The 24,107-nt window shown below is 35.4% G+C and overlaps 1 long non-coding RNA gene across 1 annotated transcript; it reads left to right on the top strand.

Moving 5' to 3' along the window:
• Window positions 1–15,010: 15,010 nt before the first annotated feature.
• On the top strand, window positions 15,011–23,894 carry LOC139157797 (uncharacterized). Its single transcript, XR_011557568.1, has 3 exons — window positions 15,011–15,030; window positions 20,409–20,460; window positions 23,837–23,894. It is a non-coding gene; the product is annotated as an uncharacterized lncRNA (long non-coding RNA).
• Window positions 23,895–24,107: the final 213 nt, after the last annotated feature.

Raw genomic sequence — 24,107 nt, 5'->3', positions numbered from 1 at the left:
ATCTTGTAGGCTTAAACTCAGAACTAATTTTTCAGGCACATCTATGACTACATAGGCACAATATAAGTGGGGCAGGAGAGGGGGACAAAGAAAAAGCTCAGTTCGGTCTGTAATATAAATAAAAGAAAGTGGATCTTCATCTAATTCTCGTTCCACATTTGTACCCAGAGTCACTTGGAATTGCGTGACCAGATATATTGAAGAAATATATAAAACAAACTTAACTGGATTTTATTTTGATTTTAATTCTTTTCCTAGCTGTTTTAATGATAGGTTCCACTTAAACAAATAAATGGTTATGCAGATGTTGTAAAACTGGTTAACATCTGAAATAAATGGAATACCTCAACATGACAAAATGTCTTTTATGTATTAGGGAACAGACTTTTGTGCAAGATTTGTGTGTGTGATGACTTCTATGCAATGAAGAGCTACCAAAATTTTTACTACCCCACTGTGGGTGTGGCTTATGCAGGATGCCCTGCATTTTCTTTCAACATCTTTCAGTGCAAATTGGGTGCTCTGGGGTGGAGCTCCATTCTCACTACCCCACTGAGTCCCTCCCCACCCCCCGGGTCCGTGCAGGAGCTCACCCCTGTTTCTTTGATAACAGAATCCTATATATGATTTTGCTGTATGTGTGTCTAAATAAAACATTCCATCTGCAGCACCTAAACAAACCAAATACTCTATGCATCTCATATCAATTTAAACATATTATAAGAGTTAAATACAGCTGCCTTCCTCTTCTGAAGTAAAATAACTTATATGAAATAAACTACTAAATAAAATAAAAGCCTGAAACAATATTCTTCAAACAGAGTATGTATACTAACAAATTCCTAGGAACTGCAAGCTTTATTTTATTAAGCACTATCTTCAGTGGCTGAGTGGTACACAAGCAGCCGGGATGAAATAAAAATCTAATTTGAACTTAAATTTAATTAGTTGTACACAGTAAATATAATTATTCTCCATGCATGTTAATAATTGTCCCTTCTGCAATGTTAACAATTAAAATTCAATGCTAACTTTTGAGGAGCTTTAGTAATCAAAGTCAATACTTTGAAAACAGGGAAAGAGGGATTTTAGAAAATTTAAATATACTCCAGTTTAATATGACAATTGACACAAGGCTAGCTGGCTGGGATATCAGCAGTCTGATTTTGATTGTCTGCAAAGCCTAGATCAGTGATAACTAACCTTTTCCAGACTGAGTGCCCAAAGCACATCTGTGCCCGAACTCCCAAAATGCAATGCATGCACCTCCTGTGCATGGCTCCTGCTTCCTGCAAATGCACGTGCAACCTCCCTGTGAACCCTCTGCATGTGCCCATAGAAACATAGAAGACTGACGGCAGAAAAAGACCTCATGATCCATCTAGTCTGCCCTTATACTATTTTCTGTATTTTATCTTACAATGGATATATGTTTATCCCAGGCATGTTTAAATTCAGTTACTGTGGATTTACTAACCACGTCTGCTGGAAGTTTGTTCCAAGGATCTACTACTCTTTCAGTAAAATAATATTTTCTCACATTGCTTTTCATCTTTCCCCCAACTAACTTCAGATTGTGTCCCCTTGTCCTTGTGTTCACTTTCCTATTAAAAACACTTCCCTCCTGGACCTTATTTAACCCTTTAACATATTTAAATGTTTCAATCATGTCCCCCCTTTTCCTTCTGTCCTCCAGACTATACAGATATGCCCATGAGCTCCAGCAAGCACAGCACAGCTGCCTACACATGCCCCATCCCCCACACATGCACAACAGAGTCCCGAAAACCAGCCGGTCAACAGGATGCGCATGAGCGCCAGAGCTGTATGGGGGTGATGGTTCACATGCCATCAGAGAGAGCACTGTGTGCCACTTCTGGCAGGCATGCCATAGGTTCACCATCATGGGCCTAAATTGATGACTAAATTTTCCTGAATTCTAGATTTATTTATTTTCTTTGCTATGAAATAGTTACTGTCACAGAATTTTAAAATGAGGTTGTCCGAGGATCTATTGATACAGTTCTTCAAAGGAATTATCGAGTCTGTCAATTGTACCTCTATAAACTGTCTGGTTTGGCACAACAACCAAACAAGATAAGTATAGACTTCAATAGATAATTAGAACTGTAGAAAAAAAACCACAAATGCAACCAGCGTGCCTTTTACTGAGGACCTGTATACAGTACAAGTCAAAAAGAGGTCTGAGAAAATATGTATAGACCCTCACTTCCTGAATATAATAATAATAATAATAATAATAATAATAATAATAATAATAATAATAATTTATTAGATTTGGTATGCCGGCCCTCTCCGAAGACTCTGGGTGGCTCGCAACTATGATAAAAACAATATTATAGTGGCACAAATCTAATATTAAAAGAAATAACTAAAACCCTATCATATTAAAACCAGACAACACATACATACCAAACATAAATTATAAGGAGCCTGGGGGAAAGATGTCTCAAATCCCCCATGCCTGGCGGTATAGGTGGGTCTTGAGTAGTTTACGGAAGACAAGGAGGGTTGGAGCAGTTCAAATCTCCGGGGGGAGTTGATTCCAGGAGGGCCGGGGCCGCCACAGAGAAGGCTCTTCCCCTGGGGCCTGCCAGACGACATTGTTTAGTCGACGGGACCCGGAGAAGGCCAACTCTGTAGGACCTTATCAATCGCTGGGATTCTTGCGGTAGCAGGCGGTTCCTGAGGTACTCTGGTCCAATGCCATGTAGGACTTTAAAGGTCATAACCAACACTTTGAATTGTGACCGGAAACTGATCAGCAGCCAATAAGCTATTTCAACTTCTCCCCACTACAGGATATTGCATGCCAAATAACTAGACACATAGGGTTTTTTTCCTCATGCCATCACACTGTTAAAACCTAATACCCACAGCCCTGTCTTATACTTAAAGATATTTTCCCATGTAGTAGGGTTGTATTGCTATTATCTTTCTCATCTTCCCATTTTCTCATCTTTCTCATCTTCTCAACTTTCCTACCTTCTCCTATTAGTATTTTATGATTAATCACGTTATTTATGATTTATGATTTTTATCTTATTACTTATCACTTTCTTGTTTGTATGAGATCTTAGGCACCAGAGGCAAATTCCTTGTGTGTCCAATCATACTTAGTCAATACAGAATATTCCAATAATGTTTTTTTTTTTTACAACTGCATGGAGAGAACCCTGGTAGAATATTAACAAGATTTTCTTTTTCTTTTTTAGGTCATATCCCATTTTATTTGTTCATTTAAAAGATTTAAGACCAGCCATTTTAAGCAATAGTTAAGCAATAAAATCCCAGCAAGTTCAATTACCCTACTTCTATATTATCTATGCAACTCTAACTCAAAATATACTCTTTCATTATTATTAGTCTGAGCAGAAGAAGGGATGACAGGTACTCAGCCACACAAAAGATCAAAGGGGAAAGGAACCATTGGACAGCCTACAGACTCATGGCCCCTTATTGTTGAACAATAACATAACAATAACAATAATAACAACAACAACAACAACAATAATAATAATAATAATAATAATAATAATAATTGGGGGGGGGGTTGGACTAGGTCCCTTCCACCTCTATAAATCTGTACCTGTAACTTGATCCTTGAGATCAGGATGGTCTCCATTGTTCTGTAGTTTCAAAAAGCAGTGAAATGGTTTTAAAAAATATTTTGGAATAAATGTTTGTCATTCACTAAAAACAGTAAATTAGCATATAGAATTTAGTAGATTTTTTTATCTTGTGAATTTTCATGCTTTTATAAGTGAACCATCTAGAGTTCTCGATATAGGAAGAATACATATTGAGGAAACAATTTTATCTCCAACATACATACACATTTCTAGACATCACTTTTTTCAAATAGAAGAAAAGAGAGCAAAGAGAAATAAAGAACTTACTCTCCTTTCAAGGATTTTAATTCTAAATAACTAGTAAATAACTACTGCATTGTTAACAATACCATCAATTGTATGCTATGGTTTTAACTTTAAAAAATTCCATAACAATGCTTAGAAATTTTAGAAGTAGCATTCCTAAGTAATAACAAAGCTGCTAAGTAGTATTTATTTATCCATTCAATTATGTACATAAATATGGAGTCCACATTTACTTTTGGATGAGGCACTATGTGTATCATGTTCTATATTTCCTTAACGATAATCTTGTAGTTGTACTTGGATTGCATTTTGTTGATACTTACTTCCTAATCTTCTTAAAAAGGCTCTCTTTTCATCTGTTAGCAAAGCAGTTGGTGGCTTTCTGCTTGTTTTTAGTATGCTCATGTATACTATACAGAGTTATTTCTTAACTGTTATAGCAGTCAAAACTAAGGTCCTAAACCTGGTACTTTTGACCAGATATGATAGGACTGAATATTTATTATTTATTAATTGGACTTACATGCTGCCCCTCTCTGTGGACTCTATATTTCTCATATCTTCCAGTTCCCTAACAGTTGAGCTTCTCAATTTGGTTCTACAGTTACAGAGACATTGGTAAAATATACATGTATAGAAAGGCAGAGCAAAGCATGTGTGTTTCAACTCGTGGAAGAAGGAGGGCTGTGATGTTTCATCATAGCTGCTAGTTAAGTACTTAAGGGGTTTAAGGGGTTTTTACAGCCTACAAGGTTGTTTTGGGAAGAGTGCTCTTTGCAATACAAAAAGGGTGCTTTGTTTCTTTTGAATTTTGTGATAAAAACATTGTTTTTGAATTTTCAAGTGTGTGAATTTTTTACCCTTGAATTTTTGGGAGGCTCATACCATAGAGCCTGGCTGAACAAAGTCAGGTTTGCTTTTATAGTTTATAGCATGTCTTTGGTGATTAAGTTGCCTACATACCTGGCTTTGAATAGTACTTTGTGAGAGCATATGATTATCCTTGGTTGTAAAACTCTCAATGAAATCCTTCTTTTATATTTCTTCAGGCAAGAAAGTGATATTTTGGAAGAAAAGCTCAGTTATCACTGAGAAAGGAAACAAAATAAAAGGCAAGAGCAATTCCTTTTCTTCAGTGATGCTCTTTAGATCTCTCATGAGTGACCTCCTACAGATGTTTATCATAACAGCCAATTATTGAAGTAGATGCTGGGGACGGAAGTGGTGAACAAAGACATCTTCCAACTGCTGCTTCTGAAGCTATGCCTAGAACCCCATGGTGGTTCCTTCTAAAGCTGTCATGTCCAATATTAAACTGGGGTTTTTCCCCTCTTCCATCTCTTTTGCTTCTGGTGTTTTCCTTCTATGGGAAGCTTGATTTTTTCCTTTGAATAACTATGTTGTTACCTTAATGTTTGCTTCGTCCATAACTTTTGCTTTTTATTTTGTGCCTATACACAAAACATAGGCATGCCAGCAAGCATCAAAAGAGCTCTAACAAAGATATTGCTGCCTTTTTGCAACAACAAAGAGAAGTAACAAAAAGACAAAAAGACAGTTTGTAGACATAATGGTAAAACAAGATGCTTTGATTTAAAAGAGCATGTAAATAAATAAAAAAGTCAAAAGTTTTTAAATAACCAAAGTTTATTACTTAGAGTAAATGGAGCCATTTTTATTGGGAGGAAATAACAAGGTTTGTAGCTGCATAAAGTACTGAACATTTCTTTTAAATTAAACCAAGTTTCTACAAGATTTGTGTTTAATACAAAGTTTGAATTATTTGACTTGTCAACTGAAATTAATCACATATTCTATAAATTACTGATAATTGTTGGTTGAACTCCATCCAAATGAAAAAGAACAGAACCAACAGTTTTAAGGGAAAAAAAACTGCTGGTAAAGAAAGACAAAAGAGAAACAAACCCATAATGGGGCAGAAAGAGTTTATTTTAAACCTTACATTTTAGTACAGGAATCCCATTGTTGCTTGTTTAGATTAAATGTAATTTTAAGCATGGGGAGTTCAAAAAGATATATTGATGCAAATGCTGATGCTATCATCAGCCTCCCATGTAGACTAGGAAGAACTAAAGAGGAAACTAAACAAATCATACTAAGAGGAGCAGGCTGAATTTGTAGTCACACTAAGATCCATTTTACAATTTGTCCTTAATGATGAACAGGCAGTTAAAAATATTCTCAGCAAATAAATACATATCCTTGACCTCATCCACTTGACATTGTCTCTCCCAGATTTAAAACTCTAGCTGAAAAAAAAAGAAGATCAAGTCTTTGATGGGACCTTAGCATGCAAAGTTATGTGCAAGACCAAGGACCATTACTCTTCCTATACAAATGTCCTGTGATTGACCTGCATTTTTCAATTAACACCTGGAAGTGAGGCTGCTTAGACAAGCTAGATCTTCCTATTTAATCTTGGAAGTTGAGAGATAACAAAGTTAAACTCTAACCTCAATCAGTTAATTATTTGCCTCTTTTTCTTGTAGCAGACCCTGCTAGGCACTTAATTCTCATTAATATGTAACCTTTTGCTGACACTTAAACTAAGAAACTCTTGGGGGGGGGGAGAAAGAGGTTGAAGGGCTGTAAACAGTTGTCCAATGAAAGCAATTTCTTTGCAAGCTGTGTTTCTGATATCTTGATATTGGGGTTCAGATAGCAAATAAAGGAGGGTTCCCCCTGACAGTATGAAAATATTCAGAGATAATTTCTTAGTAATTTATCTCTAAAAGGTTTGTATTTTGGCATTTCTGGTGGCATCTTTAGTATTTGTCCTGCAAATCCTGCAAATCCTAAATTAATTATCAATGGACAAATTAGAAGCAATTAAGTACATACACCCAATCAAATTAGGCTGGTGTACTAAAACTAAGACACTTATAGTTATTAACTTACCTCCTTGCAGTTTCAGCAGTCCAACATTGCCGTCAGTCCACCTCCCAGCAATTTGACTCTTTACAGCTAGCTTCATTTTCAGTTCTAGCTTGCCTGTGCTGAATCGGCTGTGTGTTGGGAGGCTGATACTCAATTGCTTATGTTAATCAGGCTCTTGGATGTTAATCAGACTCTAGAAAGAGTGCAGTGAAGAGCAACAAAGGTGATTAGGGGACACTAAAACGTCTAGTTTAATGAAAAGAAGGACTAGGGGAGACATGCAGTGGTGGGCTCTGCCAGAATGCAAAAACTCATTGAAATCTCATCGAAATGTGCAAACCCCTCGTGAGATTTTGCTTCCTCCAGAGGTGGAAGAAGCAAAAATGTCCATGGACATGTGCTTGCATGCCAGAGCCGCGGAGCTTCATACAATTACGGTAGGTGTTCCAGCAGGAGCCCACCACTGGAAACATGATAGCATTTTTCCAATATCTCAGGTCTTGCCATAAAGAAGAGGGTAGAACAAGAAGCAGTGGGTGGAAACTAAACATGGTGAGAAGCAACTTAGAATTAAGTAGAAATTTCCTGACAGTTAGAACAATTAATCAGTAGAACAGCTTGCCTCCAGATGTTGTGAATACTCCAATACTGGAAGTTTTTAAGAGATGTTGGATAATCATTTGTCTGAAATGGTGTAGGTTTCCTGCCTAGGTAGGGGGTTGGACTAGAAGACCTCCAAGGTCTCTCCCAACTTTGTTGTTGTTGTTGTTTTGTTGTTGTTGTCATTGTTTTTGTTATTGAGAGAGAGAGAGAGAGACAGAGAGAGAGAGAGACAGAATATAAATAGTACATAGTCATTTTCCAGTCTATGGTAGAACCCACCTTTGGGTCCAAAATAAATGTGCTACTCAGAGAGATTCGGAATCTGCCTCTTTGCCATACCAGGCCTGACGTAGAGTGTGCAAGATATTTGGAGCAAAATTGTACATTCAGACTTGCAAGATTGATGTAGACCTTGTGAGATAAATCAGATAGGAATCATAGCCAGATGAGTTAATTTTACTAATGCTACGCTAACAGAATCTTGCCATTTGAAACTACAACTCCCCACCACCATCCTACCACCATCCATTATATTCCAAGAAATTTAGGAGTGTCTCTGCTGAGCCTTTTGCCCTATTCACTATATAGTGGCAGGCCATTCTATTTATTACCTGGTCATTTCCTTGCACAGTTTCCCAAGGTCTTTCCTATATGCCATTACAGATTCACACACCCTATTTGGATGTTTCTCTTCCTGGCATTTCAACTGTTGGCCATCTTTACCATAAGAAGATTTTAATCTGCCAAAAGTAGTTTGAGGTGAGTAATGCCTGCAACAATGTAAAATCATTTTAATCTCTGAACAGCTCAATACACTACATCAAGGAACTCAAGTATAATTTTTGGTACTAATCACATTCTATGATTGTAGAGCTTTTTGAGGTCATCTAGGACAAAATGAAAATTAACAGACATCTTTTCATCATGTTTCTAGATAAGAATGACTGATCATTTGGAACTAATAACTAGTATCTGAATGTGCCTTTCTCCTCTTTCCTTACAATTATTTCTTTATTCTCGTGTCATTATGTCACAGGTGGGTAAGTTTGATTGATATATAAACTCTGCTGTGGGTTGTCTAGTGGGTTGAATGGTATTAATCATATGTATTCTCCTGGATTTGTTGTTGCTTTTAAACTGAAATACTTGTTTTAGGTAAATATTATACTTTTCACTTGCTTGCAAGATTAAAATGGCTGGAAACTGTGTTGCCAGCTTTCAGGAATCATAGCCGCAAGATCCTCCGAGAGACATAAAATTGATTTGTGGGATGCTCTGTGGATAAGAACTGTTTTGTTTCTAATAAAAATAATGTTTAGATTTATATACCACTTCGCAATCCTTTACAGCCTTCTCTAAGCAGTTTATAATGTCAACATATTTTCCCCAACAATCTGAATCCCCATTTTACCAATATCAGAAGGATGGAAAATTGAATCAACCTTGAGCTGGTGACACTGGAACAGTTGACAGTTTGCAGTTACTTTGTCAAATTGCTGACAGTCAGCAATCAGCAGAATTAGCCTGCTGTACTGCATCCTAACCACTGTGCCACCATGATTCTAATAGTTGGTTAAGGAGCAATAACTATACATAATTAAGTTTTTAGGCTAATCTAAGACTTTATTATTTTTTTAACAAATTTTACTGCCTAAAAGTTGGATAAGCTGGACCTATGGAATCACTATTTGTAATGTAACTTGCTGCTGAGATTCCTTCCATTCCACATCCAAGAGGCAATGCCAGCAAAATGGATATTTATCTATGCATTTTATTTATTTATTTATTTATTTTATCCAATACACAATAATACACAATGAATGTTATAGAGGATATAGTAGAGAAGAAATACGAGATATAGGAGAGACAACTCTTGAGGCCTTCTTGGCAATGGTGTTGCAGTGGGCTTTGGCACTTAGATCTTTAGTTATTTGTATTCCAAGGTCCTTGACCGAGTGGGGATTTTCTGTGATAATTTGTTTATTCAGTTTGTATTTGAAGTTCTGATTTTTTTTGCCAATGTGTAAGGCAGAGCATTTGCTGGTTGAGATTTGGAGTTGCCATGTGTTGGGCCAGTCAGAAACTGAGTCTAGGTCTTTTTGTAGAGTAGTTGTGTTTTCAGTGGTGTTGAAGAGTTTAACATCATCTACAAAAAGCACACAGTTGCTTGTGATGAGATGGCAAAGGTCATTGATGTAGAGAATGAAGAGCGTAGGTCCATTCAATCCATTGTTATACATAAACATCTCACAGCCTTTCTCAAGTACCTTCCATCTCCCCAAATTATCACACCAAATTCCTCCTTAGGCATTTAGACAAAAGTATGTGGAATCATTCAACCATTCCAGATGATTGCTCCTAAAGTGTTGTATAGCCTCTTAAAACCATCAATGTGAGTCCAATAGGAGAATCTCATTGACAAGTTTCAAAAATAATACAAAAAGTAATAATTTAAATATTAAGAAGATCAGATTGTATTCACCACATCTGGCAATTTCTAAAGCAGAGAAGAAAGCAGGGCAACTAATAAGATTACAAACTATAGACATAAACAATGGCAATATTTTATGACTTCACATTCTTCTGTTATTTATTTCTGATAAATAATTTATATTTCATAATATATTTTCATTAAACAATGTAAACTCAGCAACAATGGAACAACAACTTTATACAATAGGACAGTCACTTACTGAATTTACAAGATTTTTTAGTAAATCTGATCACTCAAACCAGCATTCTTAGAGCAACTGCAGATTGCTTTCCAGCAAGAATTATTTCTTCCACTTATCAAACTTCAGAGTTTCAACACCCAAACTATTTTTATTATATTATATGGAGATTAGCATGCTATGTAAAAAATATCAGGTGAAGTATAAATTATACCCAGATTTATATATCTACCAACCAAGCAAAGCCAAGGAGCTTCTGTCTGCAGGTGATAGGGTCCAAATGAAGAAGAATAGGCTTCAACACAACCTTAGCAAGACTGCTTCTCATTTTAGGGCTTCAGGTTCTTGGAATTTTCAATAGCTAGTTCAGAGAAGAGTTTTACTTCCCTGATATAACCTCTGAACAATTTAAGGATCCCCCTGGCTGTTAGTTGAAGAGTAGAGGGCTACCATGGCCAGGATAACTTTGCACAACTTGATGTTGTGTGCCAATTGCACCCTTTCCTAAAACAGAGGCTCTGCCATAGTCTCTGTGATGTCCTAAATGGATTGTTTCAATGTATTTTATACAAGAATGTCCTTGAAGAACATCTCAAAACTGATGGAAAATGAAGCATTATAGGCAGTAATGCTTGATTGGTACATGTAGTTGGAGTGCTATTAAGTTAAGCTTTTCAAGACATGGAGATATATAATTTGAGAAACCACTTCTTCCCAATTGTATTTATTCACTCCATTAGAAATGTCAGGTGAGGAATGCTATGACTGCTATCTAACAGGTAGTATCCATCTGGCAGCACCCAAATAAACAAGTCCCTTTTCTCATGGCACTTGCTCTTTGGATCATCATTCCTCTGGAAGTTAAACTAGCTCTAGTCCTGGTGGTTATACATCGAAATAAATATTTTTCTTTTTTTGTTGTTGTTAGCTCTGTATATTATGTTTCTCACTTTGTTATTGAATTGCATAATCTTCATCAAAGAAATTAATTCTGGAAAGAGGACTTTGCTAATTTTGATAGGTTTTTTTGTTCGTTTGTTTTTACTTTTATCAAACATTTCAGTTCCTTGATGAATGTTAAGATTATTCATGCATGGTAAATAGTTTGTTTGCAAAATTAAAAAGAAAAAAAGAAATTTCTGCCTTCATGTATTGTACCTTTTTTATTTCCCATTTTGTAGATAAACAAAAATCCCAGTGCAATAAATAAACTTACCATCCCTATGTTTGGATTGTTCAGAGAGGGGCGGCATACAAATCTAATAAGTAAGTAAGTAAGTAAGTAAGTAAGTAAGTAAGTAAGTAAGTAAGTAAGTAAGTAAGTAAATAAATAAATAAACAAACAAACAAATAAATAAATAAATTTTAATCTATGCCAGTGGTTCTCAACCTGGGAGTCGGGACCTCCTTGGGGGTCGAATGACCATTTCACAGGGGTCGCCTAAGCCCATGGAAAAGACAAATTTCCCATGGTGTTAGGAACTAAAGCTTCTATTCTGGCACCTTGGAACGTATTTTTACAATCTGATCAATCAGCTGTTTACAGTGGGATGTCCCTCTGAACTTCCTGCCAGTCAGTTTAAAGCTCTGTTGGTAGAATTGGTGCTAAACTTATGGAAGGGCTACCAAAATTTTTACCATCATACTGTGGGTGTAGCTTACGCAGGATGCTCTGCATTTTCTTTCAACACCTTTCAGGGCAAATTGGGTGCTCTGGGGTGGAGCTCCATTTTCATTACCCCACTGCATCCCCCCCCATTCAAGCAGTAGCCCACCCCTGGTTAGGGATCACCACAACATGAAGAATTGTATTAAGGGGTCATGGCATTAGCAAGGTTGAGAACCACTGATCTATGCTAATTTTACACACAATCCACACAGCCAGATCCTATTTACAGTCTTTCCACAGTTAAAGAGATAAAACTATATTCCTGGAATAATGTTTCTGTATGAAACCCCTCCTGTATGTGCTGGTAACTGATACCATCAATGGAATGCCAAGCACTGTGTTCATCAAAGGAATTAGAAAGTCACAGCTATGAATTCAGTACCAACTAGGAGAAGGAACTTCTAACTGAGAAGTCTCAGAAGATGAATGGCATAAAACCACCATGTTCGGGTCTGTGAGATCCAAAATCAAAGTTTGAGACCCTGTAAAAAATTTTCCCTGCATATCTGAACCTTGAAATGTCATGACTTTGCATCATTTCAGGGGTTCTCTCTATGAGATTTTTTGGGGGGAGATGGGGGGCTTCTTTCTTGCTGAAAAAAAAGTCCCTAATGTTCTGTTCCCGGGTCACCCTGACCCGGACCGAAAATTCTTTATTTGAAGTGCTTGTGTTTGGTCAATTTGAAACTTTTTTTCACTTGGAAAGTAGTCTGAACATTTCTGCACACAATGATATGAAAATTGAACTGAAAAAATAATGCTTATTGGCTTATTTTGATCATAAAAGGCAGGCCCCCTCTTTGTGTGAACCTTTTTTCAATTTATAGATAGTTTAGTCTGCAAAATGCGTTCAATTTTACTAAGGTTGGTGTGGGATTGGTAGTTTGAACATTTCTGAACATAAGAAAAATATAAATGAACTGAAAAAAATGATGCTTATTGTTTTTTTAAAATCAGAAATAAGGCCTCCCTCCACCCCGGCTGCTTGCAACCACTTTCACTTTAAATTTTTTTTGGACTCCAAATCCGAAATATTTTTAATATCTTAGGCATTGATTTACTCAATTTAACATTGCTGATCATCATAAAAATATTTTTTGGGGGGCTAACTTTTTTCTGGGCAAAAGTTTACCTACACTTGTGCTGTTCCTGGGTCTATTTGACCCGAAAAAAAGAAATATTTTAGGTACTTAACTTTGGTCTTTTTGAAAACCTTTTTTCACTGGGAAACTAGTTGGAACTTTTCTGAATGTAATGATATGAAAATTGAATTGAGAAAATTGATGCTTATATTTTTTTATTTTGATCAAAAAGGCCCCCCATTTTGTCAGCATTTTGTGTCAGTTTATATTTTTTTAGGCTACAAATCTCTAAGGAATTTTCCCCAAAAAGTTTTGATATACTAAATTGAACATTCCTGATCATAAGAAAAATAGAAATGAACTAAAAAAAATTATGCTTATTTGTTTATTTTGGTCACAAAAGGGCCACCCCCCTTGGTCTTGCTGTGTGCCATTATTTTCACTTTTTATATATATTTGGCTAGAAATATTTGGAATATCCTTTTGAAAAGCAAGCACATGATAGCCAGACAACTAATTTTATGAAAGAAATCCATTTTACTAAAAACAAGAATGTAATTTTGAAATTAACAACATAATTTTTATATAAATTGAAATAATTGAAAACAGTGTGGGGGGGGAGACTTTTATGTGCAAAATAGCAAATAAGCATAATTTTTTTCAGTTCAATTTTCATATCATTATGTTCAGAAATGTTCACGCTACCAATCCCACACCAACTTTAGTAAAATAAAACGCATTTTGCAAGCAAAACTATCTATAAATTGAAAAAGAATTCACAAAATGGGGGAGGGCGCATTTTATCAGCAAAATAAACCAATAAGCATTACTTTTTTCATTTAAATTTTCATTTCAATGTGTGCATAAATGTTCAAACTTGTTTCCAAGTAAAAAAAGCCTTTCAAAAGACCAAATATAAGTATCTAAAATGTACAATTTGTGGTCTGGGTCAAATAGACCCGTGAACAGAACATTGGGGTGTGTTTTTTAGCAGAACACCAGGGTTAAGTGGCCCCACCAAAACTAAAATCAACTACCACATTATGATAAGCTTTCAGAAAGTCAGACATTCGGAATGTTGAAAATCAAATGTCAAAATTCAAACTTGATGTTCTATCAAGAATAAAGCAATCCTGTTTGTAATATTTCTCTTACTTTGTTCTGATATTCTCTTCTGTATCTGAGGAGGCCCACAAACATTTATCATTAAAAACAATTTTAACTTTTTTCTGAAAAACAAGGTGGAAGAAGCCTCTTCTAGAAAAATATTTCAGCATATTTGTGGTCAAATTCTCTGTTGGAAAATTTAAAAAAATCTATAGGTGAATTGCTTTTAGATTCCATGCAATGCTAAAGTTCATACATTCCAGATTGGAAATTAAATGTCCTTTATGCATTCACAAGTAAGCAGAGAATACGAAACATTGGTCAAGAATATTTAGGACATTGGATGTACTAAATGTGTGTATGTCCATTGGTCATACATACAAATACATTTCTCAATTTCTACTCCTTAAAAAGACACCAAAGAACATTTCTGTACAAGAACCTTTTTAATCTGACCGGGGACGGGAATTCAGAACCTCACCAATGAAGAGCAGATGGATTTTTCAAGGTCAGCCTTTCAGGTTTGCATTTTGAAAAAAAGAGGTTCACCAAGGCAACATCTTAATGAATTCACTCAATCATGAGTGAGTTTTGCTTATTCAGTTTCTAAAATTCTGTATTCTAGACCTTGTTCCTCAAAATTAAATATAATCATATCTTATATTAATCTGGTTGTGCTCCATTGTTAAAGGTTTGACAGATTTCCAAACCTTAGAAAGAACTGATGTAAAACAATGTCCTGAAGGTAGATTCCTGAGTAGCTATTTCTTTTCCTCTCTTCCGAGCTACAGTATTAAATAGTCACATGCAGACACACCAATCTCTTTGAAACCTGCCAGGAAAGTGGAAGAGAAGGTAAAAAAGCTTTTCATGGATAAAAGTGGATTGTTTTCATCTCCTTGAGCTATCCATTGGGAACACTTCTGAAGACAAGAAGCCTGCTAAATACTGGCATGAGTCACTTTGCCACTGTCTACTGTTAAACTAAAATTGACTTTAATGTTACTGAATAAATGATTTTTCTACTGAAAAGCACAACATATTTTTGGTTCAATTACAGGATGTTCAGTCCTTCAGTGCTGAGAAAGAACTCGGACAAGGTATGTAAACTGGATTAATGATTATATACTGGAACAATGTTAATTTTCCAATTCCAAACTTTATAAAATGTAACTGGGTCATCTGTCACACAGAAACAAATACGAGTGCAAACTGTTTGGAGTTAGAATGCAGAATAATGTCAAAAGAAATGTGCTCTAATTTCATAAACAAAGTTTAATAATTTAAAGAGGAATAGTTATTGCAGTTAAACAATGAATATGCCCTATATCAATATAATATTTGTTGTTATCATAGCTAAATTTAAAACTGCTGTATATCACAATTCCTTGCAGATTTTAAAAAATATTGTAATGATACTTTCATTTTCTGTTGTATAACACAGATATTAATTTTATTGCATTTGACTCATTACCACTTCTGAGTCTTTCCAAGTTCATTCAAAATTAAAAAATATTTAAAAGTAATGTCTCCTGGCACATAAAGTTACCCGACCTTAAAATTCCTAGCTGAGACACTCAGCATGGGTACCTCCAAGTTCTAGTTGCAGAAGAACAATAACAACAATTGCATAGAAGCATATGTTTGGCTACTGCAAGAATAAAATGCAAAACTAATATAGACTTTGATCAATCAACACTATTCTAATTTAAAGATTGTACCTAGGTAAAATGCCCATGGAAATGACAAAGGAAAGATGATTTCACTTAAGTATTCCTTGTATCTAGCATAAGTAATACAAGAATATTGCTGAACTGATATATGCTGATCTATGACCATAATAAAATTTGATTTGATATTGCTAAACTAATTGGGAATAATGTCATTAAACAATTTAGATGCAATTGGCAAACTGTTAAAGACTTTCATAATATTATATATACAATATAAGCCTATAAGAAAGACGTTAATACAATAACAGCAAAAATTGAAATCATTAGTTCACCGATGCCATTAATATAATCTCAAAATATCAACTTCTCATATTCTTGATATCACAGCTAATTATCTGACCAAAATTGCAATATAATCATTATAATTATCAATTACTAAGAAGTTGTCATCACTGAAATTGCCTAGCGATCGTCTAAGTGATAGGCCATTATTATTGCTCTGATATAGAAAGCCATAGTTTAACTGTGCCATGTGAATCAGAAGTGTCTCTTCTGATTGGTTTTTTTTTTCAAAGAGAGATCTAGATTAAATTAGCCTTTGTAGGAACTGGATAAGAAAGGCACAATGTCTCTCAATATTTGTTTGTTTGTTTGTTTGTTTGTTTGTTTGTTTGTTTGTTTGTTTGTTGTCTGTCTGTCTGTCTGTCTATCTATTTATCAAACATGTATAGGATAGTAGTAGTTTGTATAAATATAACCTTAGTAAAAAGTAATGATAAAAGGGGACAATAGGACAGTAGGACAGGAACGCTAGGCAAGTGGTGCACCTATGCACATTCCTTACATGCTTCTTAGAAACAGGGAGAGGCTGACTGTATAACTTTTGGGGGTTTTGGGAAGAAACCACAGAGTCAGGAAGTGCATTCCAGGCATTGATCACTCTATTGCTGAAATCGTATTTTCTGCAGTTGAGTTTGGAGTTGTTTACATTTAGTTTGAATCTGTTACGTGCTTATGTATTGGTGTGGTTGAAGGTGAAAATGTCGTTAACAGGAAGGACATTTTGGTATATGATTTTATGAACTACTTTTAGATCAGATCAGAGGCGATGTATATGAGGTATTTCACAGCAAAGTGTATCTTTGTCGATCATTTGGATTTTTTGAATATGGCTTTGGCCAGGCCACTGTAACAGACCAGGGGAGGTCCACGGAGGCCAAACAAAGAATTGGTGGGCCACATTCAGCTTCCAAGGCTCCATTTCAGCCTGCAATGGGCTGGGGGAGGTTTCTGGACAGCCGAACAGAGATTCTGAGGATAGATCTGCCCCTCAGTAGCTCCTTTTCATCCAGCAGAGTGCCAAGTGAGGCGTTCTGAGGCACAAAGGTGCAGGACTAATGTTGCAGAGCCTCTGCAGTTGTCCATAAGGGTGAACAACTGCTGTGGTGCTGCAAGATTTGAAGTTTGGGTCTTGTTCGGAAATGCTGGGGGCGCTGATTCAGTACCTTCAAACATTCACTAAGGGAACACTCATAACCTGGGGATTACTGGTAATGAATCTATTGAACTCAGTGAACAGTGAAATTACATATTCATATTGATAACCCCAGTGAAAATTGATGATTGTCAACCCTTACTAGTAACACGATTCTCATCTTGATAATTATAAATATTTATAGGCATTTTATCAATGCTGGCAAGTCCTGCTATTATATATATACATTTCCCCCCTTTTTTACATACATATTAAGTTTATTTAAAATACATGCATGTGATTATTTTAAATTAATTTAAATCTATTATTTATTGGTTTCTTATATACTGTGCTAATTGCCAGATGCATCATAATAACACCACATGGAGCAATTCTCATCCTAACACTACAATAAATAGCAGTAGTATTGAAATATAGAAATATATTGAAAGTTGTGATTCACCAAAGCATCTTTGATACAGCATGTCAGGCAGACTTCAATGCTAAAGACTTCCTTTCTACAAACCTTTTAAGTCTATGAACTGTTCAAATCTGGTTTGCTCAGCACATAGTAGAGGGGCCCACTTTAATGTTTTATCCTCAGTAGTATTAGATAGGAAGTTTTATCGACTCCCATACAGATAAATTGTTCCTATAGTCAAAATAAACTTGAGACTTGATGCAAATATTACTTCACTCTGCTTTCTAGGAGAATTTGGTAAGCTTGTATTGGTATTCCACCCTTGGAAAAAAATCTAATTTTCCAAAATTGAGTTGTAGTTTATTTCTGTTCTCAAACAGGAATCCTGCAATTACAGAGTTTCAATTTTTTACTTGCAACTGTTATCATAAAAAGGGTTAAGTATCTTCATCTTTAGATGATGAGACTGCATAGTCTTGTTATTTCATGTTCATTTTATCTTCTTTTTTGGTTGCTATATTTTCTTTTTTTCTCTCTTATGATTTTAACTAGTAGGTCTATGTGGTGGTTTTATTGCTTTTATTGCATTTGAGCCTGCTTTTATGTGTTGTTCTTTATTGTTGTAGCTTTTTTTTCTGGTCACTGATCCATAACTAAATACAATTTAATATAGAAATAAAGACATATCAAGGATAATATAAAAGGTTCTCATTTTCACCTAATAAAAGATTTCATGGAACCATTCCAACCATTCCATGAAGGCACTAAATTGTCAGTTATATATGGAGCTATTGAACTAAAATTTCAGTTCAGATTAACCCATGAACGGCCTTGGGTCTAACCCATTCCTATTGGAACGGTACTTCTAAAATAACTTATTTAACCATCATGAGATTGCCAAACAATTTTATTCCTACTATTCCAGTGCAGGAAGTTCTGATATTAGTGGATTTCTAAGAAAGAATTAAAAGAAATACTCCTGGGACAAAGACCTCTGATATCTCCTCCAGCTCTATGTTTCTATGTTCTATGAACTATGAATAGTAAAGAGGATGTTTAGTTTTTAGGAATCCTTAAAAATCAACTACATAATTGGTTGCTCTGTCTCTTGCTGCTTGTTCTGCAATAGAGATATGAATGAGTGTAAGGTCAGCTCTGAAGATCAGCTCAGCTCTTGATTTCTCTGTGAAAATGACTATCTTGGCAACTATATGAATGGGCTTTGATCAGTGAAGGGCTACCAAAATTTTTACTATTACACTGTAGGCATGGCGTATAGAGGACACCCTGCATTTTCTTTCACCATCTTTCAGTGCAAATTGGGTGCTCTGGGGTGGAGCTCCATTTTTGCTACTTCACTGCATTCCTCCCCAGGCTTTGATGCTGACTTGTGCTGTTTTGTTTAAATTTCCAGTCTTAGAGCCTGAATTTTCCTGCTTAGCTTTTTCAAGATCAGCCAAAATAAGATATGTGCTACCACTTTCTATGAATGTGTTGGCCTTGCAGGGTAAACCATAAACAGGGGTGCCAAACTTGTATCGTCGTGGTGGCATCACATGATGTATCACAAATTTCCCACCTTCACTAAACTGGATCTGAGCATGGCCAGTGCCTGATGCATTCAGGCTGCAGGCCTTGAGTTTGACAGCCTGTTATGTAATGATCACAACCTGTTAAACTACCTCTACTTCATTGTAAAGCTACCCTGACAGAAACTTGCAAGTGTGAAAGTTAAATTATTCCTCACCCACCCACATCCTTCACTGCCCAAGAAACTAGAGAGTGTCCCTTCTCTGAGCCTTTTTCCTTGTCCACTATCTAGCTGAGGGTTATGCTGTTCTCTTTCCTTGACATTGTCTTTTCGCCCAATGTCTCAAGGTCTTTCCTACATACCATTACAGAATAATTAAATAATTAACTTGTTCAGGAAGTGCATAATATTGACAATGTATTCTCTGCTGAAAGAATGAACAAAATGGAGAGAAGGAAATATTTGTGTTGAGTGAAAAGGTTTCCCTACTTTTCTTAGATCCATGCCATCCAATTATGTACAGATCTTTGGAATACAGATTAGTCAGATCACAATGTTAATCAGATCACAATGAACAAAGTGTTGGGAGGCTAAAAGCCACTTATATTATTTATTAATCTATTTGTCAAGGACAAAAACAAATAGAAAGCAACTCTTTAAAAAAATCAGTCTGTTAAACTAGGAGGGCATGGTATTAATGATATTGGCTAATAACACTTTTTATTATAACTGAATCTGAATTGCAAGAGAGTCAGGTATGTAGACTGTCAATTTTCACTGCTATTAACTGATAACTTCCCTTTTCTTTTCTACTTGAAATATGTTATGGGATAGAAAAGGTGGATAGACAAAAATTCTTTTCTCTGTCACACAATACTAGGACAAGGGGGCACTCCCTAAAGCTCATAGGTAAGAAAATGAGGACAAATCAAGGGAAATATTTCTTCACCCAGAGGGTTATTGGTTTATGGAATTCACTTCCAGAAGAGATCGTGATAGCTGTCAGCCTTGATAGGATGACAGGATTAGACAGATTCATGGATGCCAAGTGTATCGGTGGTTATTGAAACGGATGTCCATGTGCTCCCTCTATGTTGCTTGAGGCAGGCAGGATTCCCTTGAGGATTTGTTGTGGGTCAGGAGAAAGGGAGGGTCTTGCGTTCTCTTTCTGCTCAAGATCCCCATGGACAATTGGTGGGCCACTGTTTGACGCAGAATGCTGGACTCGATTGGCTTTGGCCTGAATCAGCATGACTCTTCTTATGGTCCTATGTTCAAATGTTTTGGTAAGATTCATTTCATTGTTCCATCTGTACAATTGTGTCTTATTCTCAGAGGCAAGGTTTCTCAGAAATATTTTGCAATTATCTTCTTTGTAGAACTAAGAGAAAGTAACTGGCTCAAAGTCACCCAGCTGGCTTTGTGCCTAAGGTAAGACTAGAACTTATATTCTCCTGATTTCCCATTTGATTCCCTTAACCACCACACCAAACTCATTATCTTTGATAAGAATAACAACGACTAAAGACATTTTGCGGAATCTGAAGAAGTGCATATGTCTAGAAAATAAAAATTTAGCACTTCCCTTCCTGCTTTACAGTAGTGATGATTACTGAAGTATAATTTTATGAGATGCCTGTCATTGGTTTTATTCATTTTGTATTTTTCTGTCCTGTTAATCATTGTCATAGTCCCCATTTGTCTTTCATGTAGCTTTCACAAATGTAAATCAACCCAAGGACTGTATGGACTTCAGAAGAGTAAATCCCAGAAATAGAAAATTTCATTCCACATCATAAATTAACTGTCACATATTGTGACATTTTTGTAAAATCCATTAGCATGGACAGGGTTGAAGTGACAATCACAACTAAGATGCAATAAGTACATAAAAAACCCCCAAATAAGCCAAGTGTTCTAAACTGAATTAGAAACCCAATGTGTCTTCACAAATTCTGCTCCTGCCACTTCTGATGAATCAGTTGCTATATACATCTGTTCTATTTTCAAAACTGTAACTATTACTGTTAAAGTTCAATTAACTGTTAATCTTTTCTGCTGTTTCATATTATTTTAGGGTAAGGATAATAAATTGATAGGAGGAAGGGGAAATTTTTACACTGAACATGTTAACATCACCTAAGTCCTATCCCAAACCTTTATAAAACTGAAACACTTTGGTTCCTCAATATTTACACATTTCTGATTTTTGTAATATATGCCTATATTGACAGAATGTGGACAAAACATTTGAAAAAGTGTAGAAAGGATGGTTATATTAATTATTTTTTTTAATGTATTACTTCTTAGACTGCTATCGACAGTTGATGCTTTTTCCAATATGTGTGCAAAAGTTGTTATGGTTTTGAAAAATTACAGACAAAATGGCTACCTAATGTGGAAATAGGCTTGAGTGAACCTTAAAATTAGAAAAAGTGAAAAACTAAGTGAAGTCACCCACCCTAAAATAAGGAAAGGAACAAAAAAATATGTCTCTGCATGAACTGAAAGAATTTCAACTGCAGTAACAGGCACTATGTAGAATCTTTGTAAGAAGGCAGTATTGCAGGCTAACTCTGTCCATTGCCAAGAGTTCAATTTGACTTCATTGAAACGTCACTAGGATTCTCTGAAATTTACATGGGAAGAAACCTGAATATGCCAAGACCTACATACATACACATACACATACACATACACATACACATACACATACATACATATATACATTATTTATTTAAATAGATAGATAGACAGACAGACAGACAGACAGACAGACATATACATGCATATGTATGTATGTATGTATGTATGTAGGTAGGTAGGTAGGTAGGTAGGTAGGTAGGTATGTACGCACACATACATACACTGGGACTATAACTACTACTACTACTACCACTACTACTACTAAATTGTTCACTCCAAAAGATTTTCAGTGGCTTTTCAGATTGCTAAAATACAGGATAGAAGAACTATTTATAGAAAATGTACATGAGGTTTAAGAAAGAGAGTCAGATTGATCTGGTATTAATCTATGGAGATTTTTTTAAAAAGTCAGCAGAACCAGGATTCTTTACTAAAAAATGAGATAATGTCTGCTAAAGATAAACAAATAGGATAATACCATGTGAACTGTCATTTCAACTGTGCGGTTCTAACTTACCTCGCCACCAGTTCGCTTCCTCCTACACTGCAAGTGCAGAAGCCAAAAACAAGATGGTGGTAGCCATGGACTGGCAATGACAGAATTGGCTCTATGATATCATCATCAGTTTACTAACAGTTCTAAAGAACCAGTTAGAACTGGCAGGAACCCACCTGTGCTGTCCACCATCACAGAAGCAGAATCTCCACTCAAACAGGATGTCTCCTTACCTTCCCTTGGTCCCAGCTTTTGGAAGGTCATTAGATCCAAACTTAAATAAAGTTCTTCTGAGTGTTAAGACATTTATAAAACTAAGGTACATATACTGAGTAGATTAAATGAGTAGAACTACTCAAAAGTACATCTTTGAGAAAAAGTATCATACTGCTTAAGAATGCATAATGCAAATGATAATCCATCTGAAAGCATGAAACTCATGAAAATCTTGAACATTTTAATTTTGTGAATACCTGGCTCCAGAAAGTTGTCAACCAAGATTAGCACAATCAGACTGGCCAAGAGAAAAAAATAGGAGCTGAAGCCAATATAAAAGGATATGAAACCAAGCAGATGTTTCGGTTTTAAGAACACTGGCTTTATGTCACATTAGAAACACAGCAGGAAGCTTGGAACACGGAACTTAAAAGTGGGATTGCATTTTCAAAGGAAGAGAATAAAATTGATTGGAGTTTTTGGGTGGGACACTGTTGAATGAATAACTTTTTTCTTTTTTGATTGTGTTCATGTTAGTCAGCAGGAGAGCTCATTGATTACTCAATTTTAGCTCTCAGCACCAGTTATGATGTATGTAAACTGATTTTGATACTGCTTCTGGAAATGATGCTTTGGGTCAGGGTTTCTAAGGATGTAAAATTACAATTCTTTTGGACTAGACGGAGGAGTGAAAGGAATATTTCTTTCTCCAACTATTTATTTGTATATGTGCCATTAACATATACTATTTGTTAGGAAAATGTTTTCCTCCCTAGAAAAACTTGAGTCCCATATGGAGAAAGGAAATGTTAATAAATGAGATAAAATGTCATTACTCTCCTATATCTCCTATACCTTTCTTCTATTCCTATATCTCTTCTTCTATTCTTTCATTGATATGTTCTATTACTATATCTTCTTTTCTATTATTTCTTGGATATATTTTACTATGAGTATCTCCTCTATAACCTTCATCATGTATTTTACTATGTGTATATAGATATATACCCACTAAAACCCTCATTGTGTATTGGACAAAATAAATAAATAAAATAAATAAAAATAAAATAATAATTAGCCCTCATATTTAAGTACCACTCCAGAAGTAGCAAATTAAAAATTCAAAATATTGATTTTCTGTCTGAAAAAAAAATGTAGGATTTACAGTAAGCTCTCCACACCCCAAAGTAAGAAGGGATATCTGCTATAACTATTATGTAAGGCATATAAAATAAATAGGAATTTCTCTAATAGCAGACAATGTTTTTATTTATTTATTTATTTTATTTTATTTGTCATACAAATATAGTATTATATCGTAGTATGTTTAACATAATATAAGTACAAAGTAGAGATAGAAAAGATTTAAAAAGACATTTGGACAGGAATGTTGTTGTTGTTTATGTAACATTATTTCACTTTTGCTTCATTTTTACATTTCTTTCCTAGTCATCACTGATATCCTAGGAAAAAAAGAAACAGAAATAAGTCTGGCATTTTTTTAAAGCATTATTGCTACAACAGATGGATGAGTTTCCACATGAGATTCTGACCTTCATTTTTTTAAAAAATGGATTTCTTTTGCATTACAACGGTGACCTTTTGTGACTTCAAGCAATTCAGATAATCTACCCAAGTTCTCTATGGAAGAAGCTTTCCTTCAGAAGATTAAAATGGGGTGAGGTTGGAGAGCAGGCTTCCTAGAAATGATTTCTAAAAG

Source organism: Erythrolamprus reginae, chromosome 1 (genome assembly GCF_031021105.1).
Source record: "Erythrolamprus reginae isolate rEryReg1 chromosome 1, rEryReg1.hap1, whole genome shotgun sequence".
Lineage (NCBI taxonomy): Eukaryota > Metazoa > Chordata > Lepidosauria > Squamata > Dipsadidae > Erythrolamprus > Erythrolamprus reginae.
This window is presented reverse-complemented; position numbering and strand designations above follow the sequence as displayed.